The following is a 19138-nucleotide window of genomic DNA, read 5'->3' as shown; positions in this document are numbered from 1 at the left end:
AGCAGGAGCTGTACATGGGTGGGTCTCATTGCCACCAGGAATGACAGTCGTCGACATAAATACTTTCAAGGTGGTGAGTTGGAGTGACCTACTGGTAAGCTGGACACGTGGCAGGGAATCTGAAACCAGGCAGATGCTGTGTGGTACCAGTCTGTTCTAGCTCAGGGAATGCCATCAACCATCCTTGGACGCTTGGAAGAGAAAGACATGGGGCTTAAATGAATTATGAGAAAGCGTTTAGAATACCAGTCTTCAAGTTAGGGGGGCTGGCACACCTTCGGAGTCTAGGGTTGGAAATGTTAAAATAGGAGCCTTGTATCATGGCCAGGAAAGGCGAGGACAGGAGAGAGAGAGACAGTGTTTCATAATCTCTTGCAAGAACAGTTATCTCAGCTTTGCACACCACTTACTTTCAAAGAAAAGCTTCAGTGGAGGGAATGTTTCCAATTTAACTTACTGAAAAATCGCCTATCGCTCTAACTCTACTGTAAACTCAGGGAGAATACTGTGTCTTTTGTTCTTATTACTTCTATCCCGTAGACAGAGCTCTTCACTTCCAGTGGTCACAAGCAAAGTTTGTGGCTAGAATTGTTTGTTCAAATAACTAAGCTGAGATTAAACATTAAACTAAAGAATATGGAATAAATTGTCTTTATTTAGGATTATTTTTTGTAGGGGCAGGAATGGACCACTGAGCAGGTTATCTAATCCAGCAGATGGGGTAAAGGAGGAATCAGAGTCCTTAGTGGCTTTTTGCAGGTCTTTTTATTGGGATTTACCCAGTACCCGGCTGGCAGGCCCCCCAGCCCCCAGAAAGTCTTCACTCTATCTGGGCTCTCCGGCCTTCTCTCAGCTTCTGCTTCTCTCTCGGCTTCTCTTTCCACTTCTGCTGCTGCTGCTGGCGTTCCCGTGACGCCGCCCTTAAAAGCCCAGCCTCAGCCCAGGTGAATCCCATCTACCTCTGCCCACACCCTGCTCCAGGTGCCGCCATCAGGCATGCGTTCAGGACCGCAAGGATCCATCCTCTATCCTGATGGCGGGAGGGCAGAAAAGCCTGACATTTTCTTTACCCTACATTTTTGAAGCAGTAAGTCTCTTTATTAAAAATATTTTTGAATCTGAAAGTATTTTAAATGTAAATGGTTGACTATGTTATGATTTTGATAGCTTATTAAACATTTATATATTTAGATTTTATTTGTTAAAAAGATGTGTTAATTCACTTAAAAGAACAATATGAAAACTATCGCATGTTAACGTAAATAACATTTTTTTCTTGACTTGCTGAGCAACTTGAATATAGAAACCCCCTAGCTGTTTATAAGCAGCAAGTGATTTGGAGGTTCAGATTTTATTTATTAACTTAGAATCAATATTCGCTTCATGCTGAAGTGAGGTTTGGAAATGTTCTTTTCTCTCCCCCATCCTCACACTACACCCTCCTTAGCCTCTGGTCATCTTTTGGGTATGTAGCTAAGCTATAGCTAGTTATATAAAGAAATAGGGGAAATAAATAAAAACTGTAAGATCTGATCAGCTAGTTTTAATCTACTTTACTTTAAATGATTTAAATACAACATTAATTTTCTATCAATATAGCAATGGTCAAGCATGATTTACCCAAATAAAAGCAAATACAGAAAATCAATAAGGTGGTCTTTCAGGTGGCTGTGCTCACGGTGGAGGGCAATTAGGTTGCATTTAAGGAGTTGGCTTATTCGCTAACAAATGGGCTGTTAGTGATCCAGGCACTGAGCAAAGTACTTAAAGATGTGTAAGATCAGGCGCAACCCTCACCATTCTCAATTTAAGTGAAAGATTATATGGTTTATTTTGTCCCATTAATATTAAGATCCCAAAGTAGAATGGGGGCAGGGTTATGTCTGTGTACAGGTATATAAATATTTCAGTAAGATCGCTTTTTGATAGCCCATGTCGTCTAAAGAATATAATGATTTTTTTCTAATATCCTTAAAAGCAGGAGGCAATATGATTCACAGGTATTTTGAAGAGGCCTCTTAAATCATGAGGAAAATCATCATCATATATTTTGGGAAACCTGTATTTGACATTGATTTCATGTATACAAGGACTAGAGTTCAATCTACAAACCTCGTATCATCTTCTGAAGAGACTTTAAGTGCTAATTTAAGTGCACCCTATATGTTCACAATATCACACGTGGTGCTTTAATAGGCACTTTCTTCTGCAAGGATTATTTTTTCTACCCGATGCTGTTCAGAGTTTGGGAGGGCAAGGTGCTGGGGAGTGTGACTCAAGCTGGCATGCTGACTGAATGAGAGCAATTAGTGGTTAGTCATGCTTTTGACAAAACTAGAACTGTCAATGCCCCATTTGGGAGCAGGAGGCATAGTATTTGTCCTGGGTAAATAATCCATTGTTTCATTAAGCTTAACACACACACACAAATACACACCCCCCAGAACACTGATCAACAAATATTGCCCTTTCAAAACTTGCCATGTGTAGGGTAAAGAAAATATTAGGCTTTTCTGCCCTTCCGCCATCAGGATAGATGATGGATCCTTGTCCTGAATGCATGCCTGATGGTGGGCACCTGGAATAAGGTGTGGGCATAGGTAGATGGGATTCAGCTGAGCTAAGACTGTGCTTTTAAGGGCGGCGTCACGGGGGGATGCCAGCAGCACCAGCACCAGCAGCAGCACCAGCAGCAGCCGCAGCCTCAGCCGAAGCCGAGAAGCAGCAGAACGAACGCTAGAGAGCCCAGATAGAGTGAGGACTTGCTGGGGGCTGGGAGGCCTGCCAGCCTCCCAGCCCCCAGCCAGCACCCCTGCCTGCCATATGCCTGGTGAACCCCAAATAAAAAACCTGCAAAACTACTGAGGACTCTGACTCCTCCTTTACCCGGTCTGCATGGGATCAGAAAACCTGCACTGTATCCAGTCCTGCCCTTTACACCATGGAAAGTGAGGATTGAGAAACAAAGAAAATTGGTCTTCATAGAAAACGAAACATATTTTTTCTTCACTGCTAGGGGTGAGGAACAAAGCAAGGTGCAATGTCACATTCGATGTAATTAATGGAGAGTTTTTTAAAAAATTCTTGAAACCGACCTATTAAACATACATTTATGTCAAACATGGTCCTGGATGTAACGTGTAGTAGAGACCCCCAAATGCAAGTCTCTTTCCTCATGCTACTTGCATTCTTAAGAAAGAAAGGCAGCTATAAAACAAATCAAAAATTATCCTCCATCTGTGCAAAATTTGAGTGATTCTTGTGTTCCAAAATCAAATAGTAACGTTTTATTTTATTATTTTTTTTAAATTTTTTTTTTTAAGATTTATTTATTTATTTATGCAAGCACTGGGTACAGTCAGAAGCACGGGAGGGTGAGAGAATTCACCAGAGCCAGAGCGGGGAGCAGAGCAGGCAGAAGGACCGAAGGACACTGCTGAGGGGAGCAGCGGGCGGCAGGAGAGGTCTGCACGCCATGTGGGACCCTCCTCCGGTGGCCAGGGAGTAGCTGGGGATCGAACCGGCACCACAGAGGCTGCGGGCAGCTTCGCAACCCAGCGCTCAACCGCTGCGCCCCCAGGGAGGCCTCAAATAGTAACTTTTTAGATTCTAACTATACCTTAAAATTCTTCATCATTACTAAATCGAAGCTATGATGAGATGCTTGTAATTAATTCAGCCGCCAAATTTTGTCCAAGTGCTGTCAGTACAGGACCCAGGGCTGTTATCCATTGTGATGGTTTCATTGACATGAGGAGACTCTGCTGCTTTGCTTGGTGACATCATTGTCAATGTTAAATAGTTTGTTTTTATATTTCACATGAAGTTTCAGTGAAATCTCATACTTTATTTTCTGTCATTTCTAAAAGGGCTAAAAAGTCTTGTTCTTCCTTTTCACGAAAGTGCAGTCAAATAAATAGCAATTAGCCTGCACTGTGATTGACAAGGCAAGATAAGCAATAGTCCATTTCTGACTTCTAAAAGGGATGTGAGTTTTACAACAATGTTTATGAAAAATTCAAGCCTTTCATTATTGTATTTCTCCTGTAGCCTTGAAAATTCGACATCTCCAACTGACCAGGCAAATGGTCATTTGGAATTTGTATTTTAAAGAATTGGAGATGGAGTTAAGATTTAAGCATGAAAGAGTCGAGCAGGGCCTAAAAAGTCTTGTTCTAGGAAACACAAATGACACCAACAAAGATAGCATTGTGTGAAGACGAAACAGTTAGATGCGCACCTCAGATGTGAGCAAGACCTATGATTTAATGTCTGATTGTATAAACAGGAATGACAATTAGGGTTAAAACTTACTGAAGAAGGGCCTCCCCTGGTGGCACAGGCGGTTGAGTGCTGCACTGTGAAGCTGTCCACAGTCTCTACAGCTCCCTTTCGATCCCATCTGGCCGGCGAGGGGCCCACATGGCGCAGCAGACCTCTCCTGTCTCGCCCGCTGCTCCCCTCAGCAGTGGAGTTCAGTCAGTCTGCCTGTTCTGCTCCCCACTCTGTCTCTGGTGAATCCTCTCACCCTCCCACACATCTGGCCTGTGCCCCGGTTCTTTTATAAATAAATAAATAAATAAATCTTAAAAAAAAAAAAACTTACTGAAGAGGGCAGGATCTGCAGAAGATCCAGAAATGTCCCAGCTCTGACAGTACAGTGCCCCCGCGGGTGGTCATGCCCAGAACACCACAGCGATCTGCTACTCTGGGAGACTATTTTTTGATGACTGTCTAAAAGTTTTCTAAAGTGCGGCAAGGGTTGGCAGCATTGATAGACCAGTTGAGATCTCCCTACAGAATGTCTGCACCATGGCACGCATTTTTCTAGGTGAGAGCGGCTTAGTAGGACTCTGAATTCCCCACGCAGGTGGGTGACAAGGGTGACGCCGGCTGTTCGCTGGGAGAACACCTGTCACACCGCAACGGTGAGAAATAAGAGGGTGTCTTGCATTTTAGATTTTGTGGATGAAGTGAATTCTAGTCAAGAATCGGCATGCTGCTTGGCAGCCCGTCCCTTCTCATAATGAACCAAATTGGGTCTGGAGGGCCCCACGGCCAGTCAGGTGTCCTACAAGAAAAACTGCAGGCTTGAGACCGGGTGATCATGTCAGAGAGCAGCAGACGATAAGCCCCTCCCCGTGGATTTAATAAAACCTTTACAAGGTATCCCTGGCAGCCTTTGTTGTATTTAGTTTTGAAGCCTTTCTTCGTTGTATTTTTACTCGAAGAGGAAGGAAGGGCGGCTGAAGGAAGACCCTGCAGCCGTCCGCAGGCCTGGATGGAAAGCAGGAGCTGACTGGCAGCTGTGGTGAGCACCCGTGGCTTGGGGCCAGGCTCACCCCACGATGGTTTCTAATACAGTAGGGGTGGTGGGTTCTCGTGCCAGGCGCCTTCTGTGCAGCGACAGCTTTTCCTTTGCATGATCTGCCCGTGCCCAGGCAGCCACGTGTCTCGGGGCCAGGCTGTCTCTGGAAGGGCCGATGGGATTTCAGAATCCGCCTTCTCTCACTGAGCTTGTTTTTGTTTGGTTTGGTTTGGAATTTGAGCTTTTCCCTTAACTTTACTGAGTCTCCCAGCTACATAGCAATGGAAGAAAATGATGCTGCTGTTTCAGGGCGGCAGTGAGGACTAAATTAGGCAGCACTTGTGAAGCACTTGTACCGTGCAGGACCAATCACCTCTGTTATGGCGGAGGAAACACAAATCTAGACAGTTTAAAGAACACTGCAGATCACATAACTGAGAAGTTTCAAAATCGGAATTTGTCTTCTCAAAAGTGCGGGCTCCTGACCCAACGCTGGTTTCTCTAAGGCTCCAGCCATTCGCGCAGCACAGCAGGATGCGCTGGGGCCTCGCAGCAACAGCATCAGCTCACCTGGCAGTAAAAGGGAGAGACTAAGAAACACTGGGATGACATTTGGGGACCGTGGTGGGAATGCATCCTGGGGCCACCGTGGGGGTCAGCTGGGCGAGGGGGTTGGGTGTGCCCAGGGAGAGCCGGGGAGCAGACGCCACTCAGGCAGGCTCCGGAGAGCCCGGGGGTGTGGAGTCCAGTGTCTCACCTGGCTGCTGCCGGCTCCTGTGTCTGCGCTGCTTCCGAGAGGCGGCCTCCCCCAGCCAGGCCCTCATGTACACTTGCCTCGCGAGGGTCACTCGATGTCTTCATGGAAAAGTGTTTTCTGATTATCTGGTAACTTGCAGTCACTCCATGTCCACTGCCCCCACCTCGCCATCACACAGGATCCGCCCAGTATCAGCGCAGGTAACACGATGTCCCGGTGCTCCGTGGTGCTAGGGTGCAGCTTCTTATTTATTCTGCCATTTCCAGGAATCAGAATCAGGAACCCCTTTCAATTTGTCCACTTCAGCTTTTGTTTTTATAATCTGCCTGGAGTAATTTTGCTCCATCTTCATAAGGGAAAAAGAGACCCATAGCTCTGAACTCACTGTGGAACAACATGCTCTACCCTAGGCGGCTCTCACCAGCTGTGCACACACACACACACACACACGCACGCACACACAGTAAATCACAGAAGTGTTATGCTATGATTCTGGGGCGAACTTCAGTGATTTGAAACGAGGGTGATAACCTATATCAAGTCAATCAAGAGCGACTGTGTTGGCTTTCTTGATCTGATGTTTATTTTCTACCTTTTCTGTCACAAATCTCTCCATGCAGATTCCTCTTTTTTAATTAAGTGCTTTAAAGGGTTCCTGAAAATATGTGTGGAAAATGAATAATATGCAGAGGTCACCCAGTGAGAAATTGAAAAATATTGCTCTCCAACCTAGACTTTGACACTTTGCCCAGTAGTTGTAAACTAAAGCACCTTCTTCACCAGCCAAGTTGCTGACTTTTGGGAAATCAGGAATGTAACAGAGATGGATATTGCGTTCAATGCAGTATCTTGGCACATTTGAAGTCCCCAATAAATATGTAAATAGCTCTCTTTCAATTAGAAAACTCTGAAGATGATTCTGAGATAATGTCCCACGACTTCCGCTGCCCTCCCGTCCTGCTCTGGGGACCCCCGATCGGACCGGCTGGCTTGAGGACTAGCTGTGATCTCCAGATGCCCAAGCACAGGTGCGGGGCCTCTGTGTGCACACAGGACACACGAGAATGACCATTTGAACGGATTTAAAATTGCTTTCAGTTCAAAAATATTAAATTTACTTCCTAGTCTAATTTAAAACCTCCGAAGACACACAAATTCACCAATACCTATTATCTCTCCACTTAGAGGCATTTATAGGCCAACACCATTAAAGTTTTGATTCTTTTTGCAGTTCCACCTCATTATTCTTTATAATACCATTGATTGCCCTTGTAAAACAAACATCCTCTAAACAGATGCTTCAAGAAACAGGCCTTTGTGGGAGACTCCGAGCCCAGGGCTGAAGAGGCATGGAGACGCGTTATTTTGCAGCTACCAGCGTGTGGGTCCCGGCAACACTGTTTCTTAAAACATTAACGCCTTGTATTAACCTTTGTATTATTTTTCTCAAAATGATTATTTCCTAAAATGATTGTTTTCAAAAGAGTTAACCACATGAAAAATAAGGAATGAGAAAAGAGGAGGCAGGCCCAGGATTCCAAAATCTATTCTGGGTAACTGGCCAGGGCAGTGTTCGCCGACAACCATTGTGAGTCACTCCTAAATTAGGGTTATTTTTGAAAAACCTACAACCCCCACACCCCAAAAAATACCCAGAACTGATCATATAGAATATGCTTCCATCCCTCTGCATTGACTTGAGACTTTTACAAAGCACCTGCCAGGGTGGCAGGTTTGAATAATACATAACTCAGCTCCAGTGAGAGGAGTCAAGTTGCCCCACGGGGCTCACGGTGGGGGGTGGCCTGATGTGGGGGGTCACACGGTGTGACCCCGTGGGTGGGGAGCAGTGGGTCAGCACAGAGACCAGGTTCCACATTGCAGAGAACTTAGATTTGACTGAAGCTTATCTGGTGTCAGGAGCAATTCACATGACAAGCAGGAGGCTGTTTTCGCTCTGCTGAGAGACTTGATGCCAAATCTAACCTTCACGTACTTCAGATGGTGCTGTCAAAAATGCCCTTCCCAACAAAAAACTATGAGCCAGAGACACTCTATGGGGGGTGAGGGGCGGGGAGGGGCGGGATTGGGGTCAAAATAAGGGGGTTGCAATTGTATGGGGAATATAAAAATAAAATCTATTTAAAAAAAATACTGTACTGCTAAAAAAAAGTTTTGAAACAATATATATATAAAATATACATATATTTATTAAATTATTTTTATGCAACACTAAAAAAAAAAAAATGCCCTTCCCTATAGGAGAAGGGCATGCATTATGGTAAAGACTCTACATATGGCCTTTTTGTCTTCACCACAACACTCAGTATTAGGTGTGCTGTTAACCCCCTTCTAGGTGAAGGAGCTGAGGGACTGACAAGTTCAATACCATAGTGAATTTCAGTTTGGTAACCAGGACAGCTAGGACCTGGCTCTCCTCAGAGTCGCTGGCCTTCTACTACGGAAGAGCATGTCCCTGCCCGCGCCGGAGACCATTTCTCCTCATACTCACATGATTCTGGACAGCTTTCACCCTTTGTTCTGCAGATGCACTCGGCATGGAGTAATAGATTATAAAAGATTAACACTGTCCATTTTAATTTTTTATCCTGGCTTAATGAGGTTTAAAAGACAAAGTACCTAGTAAGCCTTCACCAGTAGAGAAATCAATAGACGTAGTTACAATATTCACAATAATGGAAGACCACAGCCACCTTTTTTCATTTGAGTCGGGTATTTGTCTCACTAATGAGTCCAAAGCATTGTTTATTGTATTACTTAGAAAAATATGAAATGATCACCCTTACACAGTAATGTAATACTATCCACCCAAAATATTGTCTGGTTTAAGTGTATCTATTCAGCTTGAGAAAGACCATTTGCTTTATGAACTTTGACAGGTGTAAAGCTGGCTATGACAATCTTAACCATGAATTATTTTGTGAATGAAAGTTATCTAACTGACCAATGGCTGGCATGCAATCAGCCGTCGCTGCTGTGATCCCAAGTGGGGCTAGGCTGTTTGGAATCATTTCCCCTCAGCAGAGATGCATGTCTGATGCCTGTGACCAAAGTGTGGGTCTCCTGCTCTCCTGGGGAGACAGGGAGCCCCTCAGGGGTTGGGGCAGCTGAAACCTAAGGGGTAGACTAGTAGGGAGGAGAAAAATACAGAGATAAAAATATCCAGAAATCTGAAAAGCCCTTTGGCCTGTTGGTGAATACAAGGCACACGTGTTTAGTCTCAAACTCCTCAGGCTGCCAGAGAGATGCGGAGGCCGCGGTGGCACCATGTCCTCTCGGGACACAGAGGCACTCGGGTTCCGACCAGCAGGGTGGAACACCTTGGTGGAAAACCCTTACAGGTACTGCCGGGGCGTGCCTTAGGAATATGACTAAACTGGTCACGACAGAAACATTATTCTGCTTCTCACAAGTCAGAAGAGGTTCAAAGAGATCTGTGAATAAATTTACTTCTGGCCAGAAAATACCCCGATGTTCATTAAAACCTGTCCTCCTGAGCCCCCGCCCGCCTAATCCTGATGCAGAACAGAGCTGTAGGGTCTCTCAATGTGGAGGTATTTTCTTATGTAGAAGCTGATTATTGGGACAGTAAATTCCACTCATATTTTTTAAAGAAAAAACAAACACTTCCAGAAATCGGAATAAAAACATTACTTTGTGTTATGACATCTTATCAGCCTTGCTTTATTGTAAAAAGCTGATAGAATATGGCAAATTTAAAATAAATTGGGGATAATTTCCTTCTTTTTAAGATTGATTGATTGATTAATTGATTTATACAAGCACTGGGTACAGTCAGAGGCGCGGGAGGGTGAGAGAATTCGCCAGAGCCAGAGGGGGGAGCAGAGCAGGCAGAAGGACCGAAGGACACTGCTGGGGGGAGCAGCGGGCGGCAGGAGAGGTCTGCGCGCCATGTGGGACCCTCCTCCGGTGGCCGGGGATCAGCCGGGGATCGAACCGGCGCTGCAGAGGCCGCGGGCAGCTTTGCAGCCCAGCGCTCAACTGCTGCGCCACCGGGGAGGCCCTAATTTCCTTTTGATCACGGTTGACCTTGTCAGCTTTGCAGGCTTGCCCCATGACCTTGAACTTCTCCTCCTGGTGTTGACTCAATGCACATGCACAAAAGCAATACAATGCTTGTATAATCTTTTCCCAACTAGTACCATTTGACAGAATCTCAAGTTGGAAGCAGTTCAAGTACCCATCAAAGCGTGAATGAATGAATTGGGTTTTATTCATATAATGAAATATGACATCATGATAAATATAAACATACCAGTAAAAACTTGGATTAATATCACATGCAAAATGTTGAATGAGTAACAGCCAGACACAAAAGAATACACGCCATATGGAACCATTTTTTGAAGTCCCCAAAGTGACAAACTAATCTATAATTAAAAAATGTAAGGTAGTGTTTACATTGAGAAGCAGGAGGTGCAAATGATGTGGAGGAGGCAGCAGGGTGCCTTGGGTGTGCTGCTAATGAGCTGTTCTCTCTCCGTGCTTATGACTCCTCAGGGGTATCAGCGTGGTGATGCTGGGGACTGGCAAAATCCAGCCCCCTTCACACCCACGTAGGTGTCCAAATCCTGGACTCCTGTGACCATATTCCCTACATGGCAAAGGGAAATTATACTTAACAGATGAAGTAGCGTTACTGGTCCCCTGACCTGAGGTGGAAACATCAGCAGGCGTGCATGGGCGGGCTGCGCGGGGAGATGGAATCACACAGCAGGAGAGGCAGGCAGAAAGGCGGGGAAGAGACGCAGAACCTGAGGCCTCGGCCCCACGCTGCTGGCTCTGAGCATGGAGCAGGGGGACAAAAACAAGGGATGGGTCCAGTTCCTCAGAACAGGGAGTCCAGGAGGAACAGATCCCTGCTGGCACCGATGTTAGCACAGTGAGGTCCAAATTCTGACCTCTGACCTCCAGAATTGTGGGGTCCTGAGGGTGTGTTGTTTTAAAACTCCAAGTCAGTCATTTGCCGCAGCAGCAGCTGGGGACAGGCGCTGTCCAGCTGGGGACATGCCCTGTCCCGCTGCGTGTTGTTCGGGTCCCTGTTCTGGGTGCACAGGAAGGTGTCATGTGGCTCCATATGTGTCCACAAGTGTGTGCTTAGCATGATCTGGATCATCTGAGCAGGCTCAATTTCAAATAGCACTGGAGTTCCTAGAGATCAGTCCTGCAAAGTGAAAGGGAACGAGTGTTATTCAAATACCCCCAAAGGGAGAGCGTGAGTGTCCGCGAGCAGACGGCTTGCTGGTGAACGTCTGTGCATCGTGTGCGCAGTGGGCCTAGCAGAGGCCCCCGCAAGGTGCCCGACTCTCGGTGCTCGGAACCTGTGTCTGTTTAACCTCAGGCGGGAAAAGCGACTTGGCAGATGTGTTTGTTGAAGGATCGTGAGACACGGAGTCCCCTGCGTCATGTGGGCGGGCTCTGTGTCATCGCAAGACCTTTACTGAGGCTGTCAGGAGAGGCAGAGCGGCTGGGGCACGGGGCACACGGGCACATGATGCCAGGAGCGCAGAGTCTCTGTGCTGGAAAAGGCAGCAGCTCTCCCAGGCCCAGTAGAAGGAAGAGAGCGGACACCTCACCCACACCACTCCAGAACTGCCAGGGGATACATTCGTGTGGTTTGAAGGGGCTAAATGTCTAGTATTTTGTTATAATAACGCTGAGAAGCAAATGCACCCACCTCTAGAATTAGGAGACATGAATTGCTTTCTTGAAAGAGTCTATCAAGTCACCTAGTCCAGCCAGTTGGCGTCTCATAACTACTTGCTTGGCAGTTGGGGGACACTATTTCACCCACCTGCCCTGCTGACTTCTGGCACTATCAAGTTTGTGCCGGCATCTATGGATAATCCAAGCGCAGGACCTTTAAAATCATAAACGTTGCTTGGCGCGACCACGCTGTGGGCTGTTTAGAAAATCGGTAGGTAGAAAGGCACTTCCTTTAAATGCTTTAAAACTCTTTGCAGCCTCTTTAGAGAAATTTATCTATGAGTGTCTTGACTGGTGGGGTCAAGCTAAAGTAGCCCAGGACTGTGGGTGACGTGTTTTCAGTGGGCAGTAACTCGCGAAACGACTCTTGCCTCTTGCCCGATCTGAGCCGTGGGAGGAATTTCTCATTGAAACAGAGAAGCATAAATTTGGGGGAAGTTTTTTAATTTAATGTAAGAATATTAAGTCAAGATTTCATTTAAATAAAGACTTTAAACTCAAGAATAAAATGGTACTTTTGTGTCTTTAATTTTGCGGGTGGATGTGCTTGAGTCTGCTTGGACGTCTGTTTCTCAGAGAGCTAAGATTTCAGTCTTGCTTTTCTGAGAATTTAATAATGCAAAGGAGTCTATATTCAAATTTTGACATTTATGTGAATTTTTGGTGTTAAGCTCTCAGCGTTTGTATGTCTTTATCATTAGAGCCGTTTATTTAACTACATACTGGTGTATTGTGCTGTATAAATGGCAGTGAAAGTATGAAGTGAAAAAAGAATAAAGGTTAATACAAGAACCTTGGACTTTATTCAAGTAACGTATTGATTTAACCCAAAAGAAGTTTTGTGTGTGTGTAAAATCCATTGTACTTCTCTGTCGTCCCAAAGGATACTGGATGCACATGGAACACCGCTGAGGGAAGACGCATCTATGGATCACAACTGCCCACATAAACTCTTTACCTTTTTCTTTTTTTTTAAGATTTATTTATTTATTTATACAAGAACTGGGGTACAGGCCAGAGATGTGGGGGTGAGAGGATTCACCAGAGACAGAGTGGGGAGCAGAACAGGCGGATGCACTGAAATCCACTGCTGAGGGGAGCAGCGGGCGAGACAGGAGAGGTCTGCTGTGCCATGTGGGTTGCTCCGTGGCAGGCCGGGGATCGAATTCATGCTGCAGAGGCTGCTGATAGCTTCATAGTGCAGTGCTTAACCTCTTGTGCCACCAGGGAGGCCCACTTTACCTTTTCAAAGGGGCCATTACTCCTGGATGGACAATGGGCTGTGTGGTCAAACCCTAAGTAATGACAGGACATGCACACACGTGTAGTAACATAAAACATTTCTTCCCTGTTGATTTGTCTGCAGATGGAATCCCATTCAATGTGCTGTGACTTCTCTCTAGTCCCTTTCTTAGTCCTCTGATGAAGGGGTTTGTTGATGCATCAGGCACAAGTGCTCAGCACAGGCAAAACCGGCCTTCTTCCTCTCAGAAGTGGGCTTCCTCAGAGACCAGGTACGCAGCTCTGCTCCTTCAAGGAGGCAGCCTCTTAGCAGCTCTGCCTGGTGGGTATGAGCCAGAGCTTCTGACTCAGGGAAACCCATGGCCTCTATTGTGACAGAAGGAGAACTCTGACTTTCTAGCCCTCACTCAGAAATCAGGCAGGGAAAGAGGACCCCACCCCCCAGATCCCTGCACCTCGGATTGGCGGACCGCTAAGGTGAAGGAGCCTACGGTGGATCCAGGAGCTCGTGTGATCGGCTCATCCAGCGCAAGTGCCTACGGCTGTCCCGGAGAACAATCTGAGAGCACTCTGGACACTTATAATTAATGACCTAGGAGCTGAAATAATGAGAGTAGTCTAGAGAAACTTTCAAAAGTCCATAAAAGGACACACACTTCAAGATATTTATCACAACGTCGTTTGTATTTGCGAGTTGCTGGGTGTGATTTAGTATCTACTTCCAGTGAAATGTGCTGACATCCACTGGTGCAAAGGCTTTTAAGAAGCCAGAAGAAATGGAGTAGGGATTACACAGCAAAAGCAGGATGAGCGCTCAGAAAACAGGCTTGAATGAAAATGATAAGAAATACAACATTTGCTCTATGACCTCATTTATTTAAATTAGATTGTAATATCAAAACATATATGTTTTAAGGATCTAGCCACAGTGAGATGTATTTTAAACGCATGAGCATGTCCAGATGGAGAGGAGGCATCTAAAGATGGGACCTGGAAGTGTCCGTCTGCAGTGCTGATCCCTGAGCCTCACTAGAGACGCGCATTCAGACACATGAAGGCTGCATCGAGGAATGCACAGTTTAATCAAGCACATTCAATAGTTTCATGAACTCTGAGACTTGGAATCATGGATAAGTAGATGGCCCAATTAGGAAGCTGTTTTTTCAAATTATTCAAGGTTTTCAAGCTGTAGCCTGAGAATGCGATCTTTTTCATATGCTATTCACCCTTCAAACATCTCTCCTTTCAAGTGAGATTTTATCCATTCCTCACAAGAAAGCTCCCACCTTTCAACTCTAGCCTCAATTTTAGAAAATCCTCACTTTAAATGAATTTCATTTGACTCTATGCTTTATCATCTTCTTGCTAGAAAGCTTATTAAAAGAAGAGAAGGCACCTCCAATATTCACCTTCCACAGCTCCTCATGCATTTCAGCTGCCCAATAAAACTTGAACAGATTATTAAATCAGTAAATTCACTAATACCTATAGGTGTGACAATACATTGCTTTAGTATTTTAATCTTCTGTAGACAACTCAGAGTGGTTAGGAAGTAATTTTGTTTTTATGTGTTTTTCTTGCTATTAAGCTTGTTACGGTGAAAATTCTCATTTAGAAGATGCATATTTTAAAATAAAATAACTTGTTTTCAGCTATGTATTAATGTGAATAACTTTTTACTTGGATGTTATTTCTTAAAAGCAGGCTGTCATACACTCGAGTTTTTTCATTTCAAGAATACAATTATTCATACAAGCAGTCCTCAAGGTGCTAAGATATGAAGATAGAGAAATAATGGGTTTTGCTTCAAAATAGAAAGAGCAACACACAATTAAGAATAGTCAGGGGCAAATGATATTTAGAAAGTCTAGCTTGGGTTGGTTGCAATCAGAAGTCATTTTCAACTTATTTAACACCTGGAAAGACATCGCTACATATCAATCAGAACGAAGTCATTTTGTGGCACTGAACTGAGATCTTCCAGGCTCTTATTATTCTAGATATTATGGGTTTAATCTATAGAATTTCAAGAATCCACATTTGACCTAAGAAAGAGAGTGGAGATTGGACCTATGGCTACTTACCATGTAGTGTAAATAATGTTCTTTTTTTGTTTTATTTTTAAAGATTTATTTATTTATGCATACAAGAACTGGGGTATAGTCCAGAGTGGCGGGAGTAGGGAGTGGTGAGAGGACTCACCAGAGACAGAGTGGGGAGCAGAACAGGTGGATCTACTGAAATCCACTGCTGAGGGGAGCAGCTGGGAGACAGGAGAGGTCTGCTGTGCCATGTGGGTAGCTCCCTGGCTGGGGATTAAACTCAGGCCTTAGAGGTGATAGTGCTGAGACTTAACCCCTAAGCCACCAGGGAGGCCCTATGAGGAATGTTTATTCCTGCTTCTCTTGTTTGCTTAGGATGAGATCCATGTTCCTTTTCTCATGATTGCTGGCTTTAGAATTAAATCTGGTCACATTTGAGTGCTCTTCTTTTTGATTTTTTTATCCACAACTTCTCAGAATGTCTACTTCTGCAATAAGTCAGTCTAGCAAGGGTCTCTGATGCAGAAAGGGCATGGTAGCTAGCATGGCCTGTGACGCTGTGGGTGATTTTATCTGATTTAGGAGCAAAATGCCAGTACGCCCTCTTGTCCACAGACATACATCACCTTCTCCAGCTGTCTTTTATCAGATACAATATTAACATTCTTCTCTATCTCCTGCAATAATGGCTCAAGTGATTCTGTACCAGGGAGGAGAACTTACTAAATTATTTGAATGCTCTAAGCACACAACTTCTGTCGGGTCAATGATGAACACTAAATGATATTTAAAAGTAGAACTTGTGGAAGAAGAAACAGAAAGGCCAGTCTGAGTACCACTAGCCTCTTGATTTTCAAAGCAGGTAAACCCTGTGGCCTTCATAACAGGGCCTGCATAGCACTTGATAAGAAGCCAACTCCAGATTGTGACAGGGAATGATAACTCTGTAATGAAGTCTCCCCGGAACCAAGCAGAAATTCAGTAACAATATATTTTTTTTTCATTTACTCTGTTTTCCAGTCAATACTGCAAACCAGGCAAGGACTTTCGAAGGCAGCTGTCTTCTCCCTGTGTGATCCAGAGCTCTCGTAAGTACCTAGTTTTAAGAGGTGAAAGCTGATTATGTAGGGTGCAGAGCAACAGAAGTGTCTTCAATCCTATTTTCCTTTCGAATGCTTGGCACGGCAATCCCTACTCTACCTGTCCAGCACCAATGATTTTGTTTTCAAATTGACAATAAGACTCACAAAGCACAATGAGATTCACTATTGTCAAGTTCACTTACCATCATATGAGAAATAGGACAGCAGCATATGGCGTGATGAGAGCAGAGACAGTCCTGGGGAACCCCAAGTCCTCCGCAGGTGCCGGTGACCTCACTAGACCTGCATCAGTTCTGGGGTCTCTTTGGCTTTGCCCTTTGCTGGTCATGTAGCTGCATCAAGAGTGTCCTCAGCCTCCTGTGCAGCTGCTCTCCCCAGTTCCATGTCATTCATCAGAAACTGGTCATCAGTGAGCACTCATGACAAGTATCCACCCTTGTCTTTGAACACAGTGTATTTTGGATACAACATATTTCTAGAAATGCCCCGAATTCGTGTTACAAGGAGGAGATGAAGTAGAATTTATTCATACGTGATCTTTGAACATGACCTAAGATTTCAGTTTAAAACTGCGATACATTGTCCAGTGAGCTGTAGAAAATTATTAGCAATCAAATGACAAAGTTTGGACTTGAGTGACAAAAGTATGTCCTTAGAGAGAAACAAAAACCAAGAAGAAATAAATTCAATGAATTACCTTAAGTCCAAAGGAGGGGCACGGGGTCTAATAAAATGCTCGTGGATTGGGTCATCAAGTGTGTGGAAACTGAGGGTAATTTTTCCAGGGATACAAGAACTGGAGTGATTTGAAACATAATCAGTTTACTATTAGATGAGAGGCTTTGGTGAATGAAACAAAATAAAGGAAGACAATCTCGTTAAGTTGGATAAAGAATGTGACTTTCCCAGGGAAAGGTAGAGCTCTTAAAAGAGAGAGTAAATATATATGTATGAAAGTGACATGTTCTTAAAATTCAGAATAAAGTAGGTGTAAAAGTAAAAAGAAATCTGCCAAGTCCGATTGTCCTTAGAGTCGGGCTTAGGAGTTGGAACACTTTCGTTATAGCAGGTCAAAGTGAGGACTAATAGAAATCTGAGGCAGCAGCCAAAAGCCACAGACAGAAAACTGGAAGGACACTCCGAGGAAGTCAGTGTTCTGGAAACTTTTTAAATGTGACCTTTTAGAATTGTGGACAGCGTCCATTCTGAGTGCAACAGAGGTGACAGTCTGTAAAGATAAAAACATCTTTTTGAAGAAGTTAATGATCCCTTAGGGTTTGAGACTCCAGTACTTGGAAACGCAGTATGAAATACTGCAGAAAGTTTCTGGGTGAGTTAGAAGGTGGCCGAGTTATTATAGACAAGTGTCTGGCATGGGGGGGACGGGGAATTTCCCCCATACCCAGGTTCTTTGGAGGTTCGACGATGGAAGAAATTACCATCAGAAAGAGCAACAGGAGAAACAGTCTAAAGTTAACAGTGTATGTCTGGGGAATTTACTGGACCTTAGATTATAAAGTAAATGGGGTGAACCAGGGTCTTATGTCCTGTGCTCAGGCACCCGCGGTGTCACAGACAGAGGAGGGTGTGTCAACATGATGCAGAAGGGATGACTTCATGGGACAAAACCGTGTTTCTGGATGTCTGCCCTGCCTTAAGATAGATTTTTCTGATAAAATGGTTGCCTCTGATATCCCTAAATGGAGGAAATCTGCATTCCTAGGTGATGTTCTGATTGGCATGATTTGACGTGCCAAGGTCACTGGAAAGGACATGCAGGCATTCTGGGGCCAGCCTATCTGGCTGTTCTGGGGAGACCAGGCCCACCTGGCAGACTGTGTTTACGAAATGATGTATCTCAAAGTCAATAGAATTGAGACTCTAAAAAAATCCGAAAACAAGAGGTCAATTAAAGGAAATTAAATTAGATGCACATTTAATGGAAAACTATTGTTCAGATGAGATTATCCAACCCAGAGTGGAGAGGGTGATTGCTATTTTTTATAAGACTTTGGTGATGTGGGGGAGAGAAAAGCTTTTCTCCACCTTCTAAGTGCTTCATGGAAATCGTGCTCTAAGTAGAACGCGGAGGAACAGCTAATGAAGAAACAACTCAATTCCATAAATTTTATGAATATTGAACCAAGCATGTGACCAAAACAGACAGTTTATATAGTCTTTAGGCACAGAAGCAGTGATTCTGTGAAGGACAGACAGAACAAACACATTTTTGAAAGTTTCCATTTGGGCGAGTAATTAAGTGAGCCGGGCACGGCTTGTTTACACAACTCCCGTCTCTGTTTCGGATGATACTGGTGTCTCTCCGTCTCTGCAAGGGGAGGGTATCCTGCACGTAGAGGTTTATTTCCTGCTCACATGGAGAGCAGAGACAAGGAGCATTAGAGACACCCCTGCTTTTAGGAGTCCCATCAGTTTCTTCAATACAAAACAATTGCTCAGGCCTGTTGACACTTCCTGGGGGTTGCTTCATCTGGGGCCCAACAGAGAAATGCAGAATCTATTCATTTGATGCTTCTCATTATGAGAAAAACAAGAGAAAGTCAAGAGATTATGTTCAAAAGGTAAATGCTTGGGTTAGAAAGCGAATGAAATTTAAGAGGATAGCAGAGGATGCTCGCAAACACTACCTGACATGCTACAGATGAACGTTAGTTTAGCTGGCTGAGCAGACTTCACAGAGCCCCTCTTTAAAAAGAAAAAATAATCTCAGTAAGTTAACGCTCCAGTCAAATCTTATTTACTACCTGTGTAAAAGGATGACAGATAGAAATTTTCCTCAAGACCTAGAAGTTAAAACCCTCAGAAAAGATGATGTCTTCAGTCAGGATGATTTGATAAGACAATCGATCTTAAATAGAATTGCAGATGGATTGGCTTCAGGGACAGTCACTGTAGCTTCAGTCTCCTTGGAACAATG

General features: G+C 44.4%; 1 long non-coding RNA gene across 1 annotated transcript in view; it reads left to right on the top strand.

The window, feature by feature from the left end:
• LOC119239801 (uncharacterized) overlaps positions 1–19138 on the top strand; it is a 116060-nt gene that overhangs the window by 66175 nt on the left and 30747 nt on the right. Inside the window, exon 3 of the long non-coding RNA XR_005124002.1 lies at positions 16118–16185. This is a non-coding gene — a long non-coding RNA (uncharacterized LOC119239801). The remainder of the gene's footprint in view (positions 1–16117; positions 16186–19138) is intronic.

This window comes from Talpa occidentalis, unplaced genomic scaffold (assembly GCF_014898055.3).
Source record: "Talpa occidentalis isolate TD23 unplaced genomic scaffold, MPIMG_talOcc4v2.1 talOcc4.12, whole genome shotgun sequence".
Lineage (NCBI taxonomy): Eukaryota > Metazoa > Chordata > Mammalia > Eulipotyphla > Talpidae > Talpa > Talpa occidentalis.
Note: the sequence above shows the minus strand (reverse complement) of the source record. Positions and strands in the feature narration are given on the sequence as shown.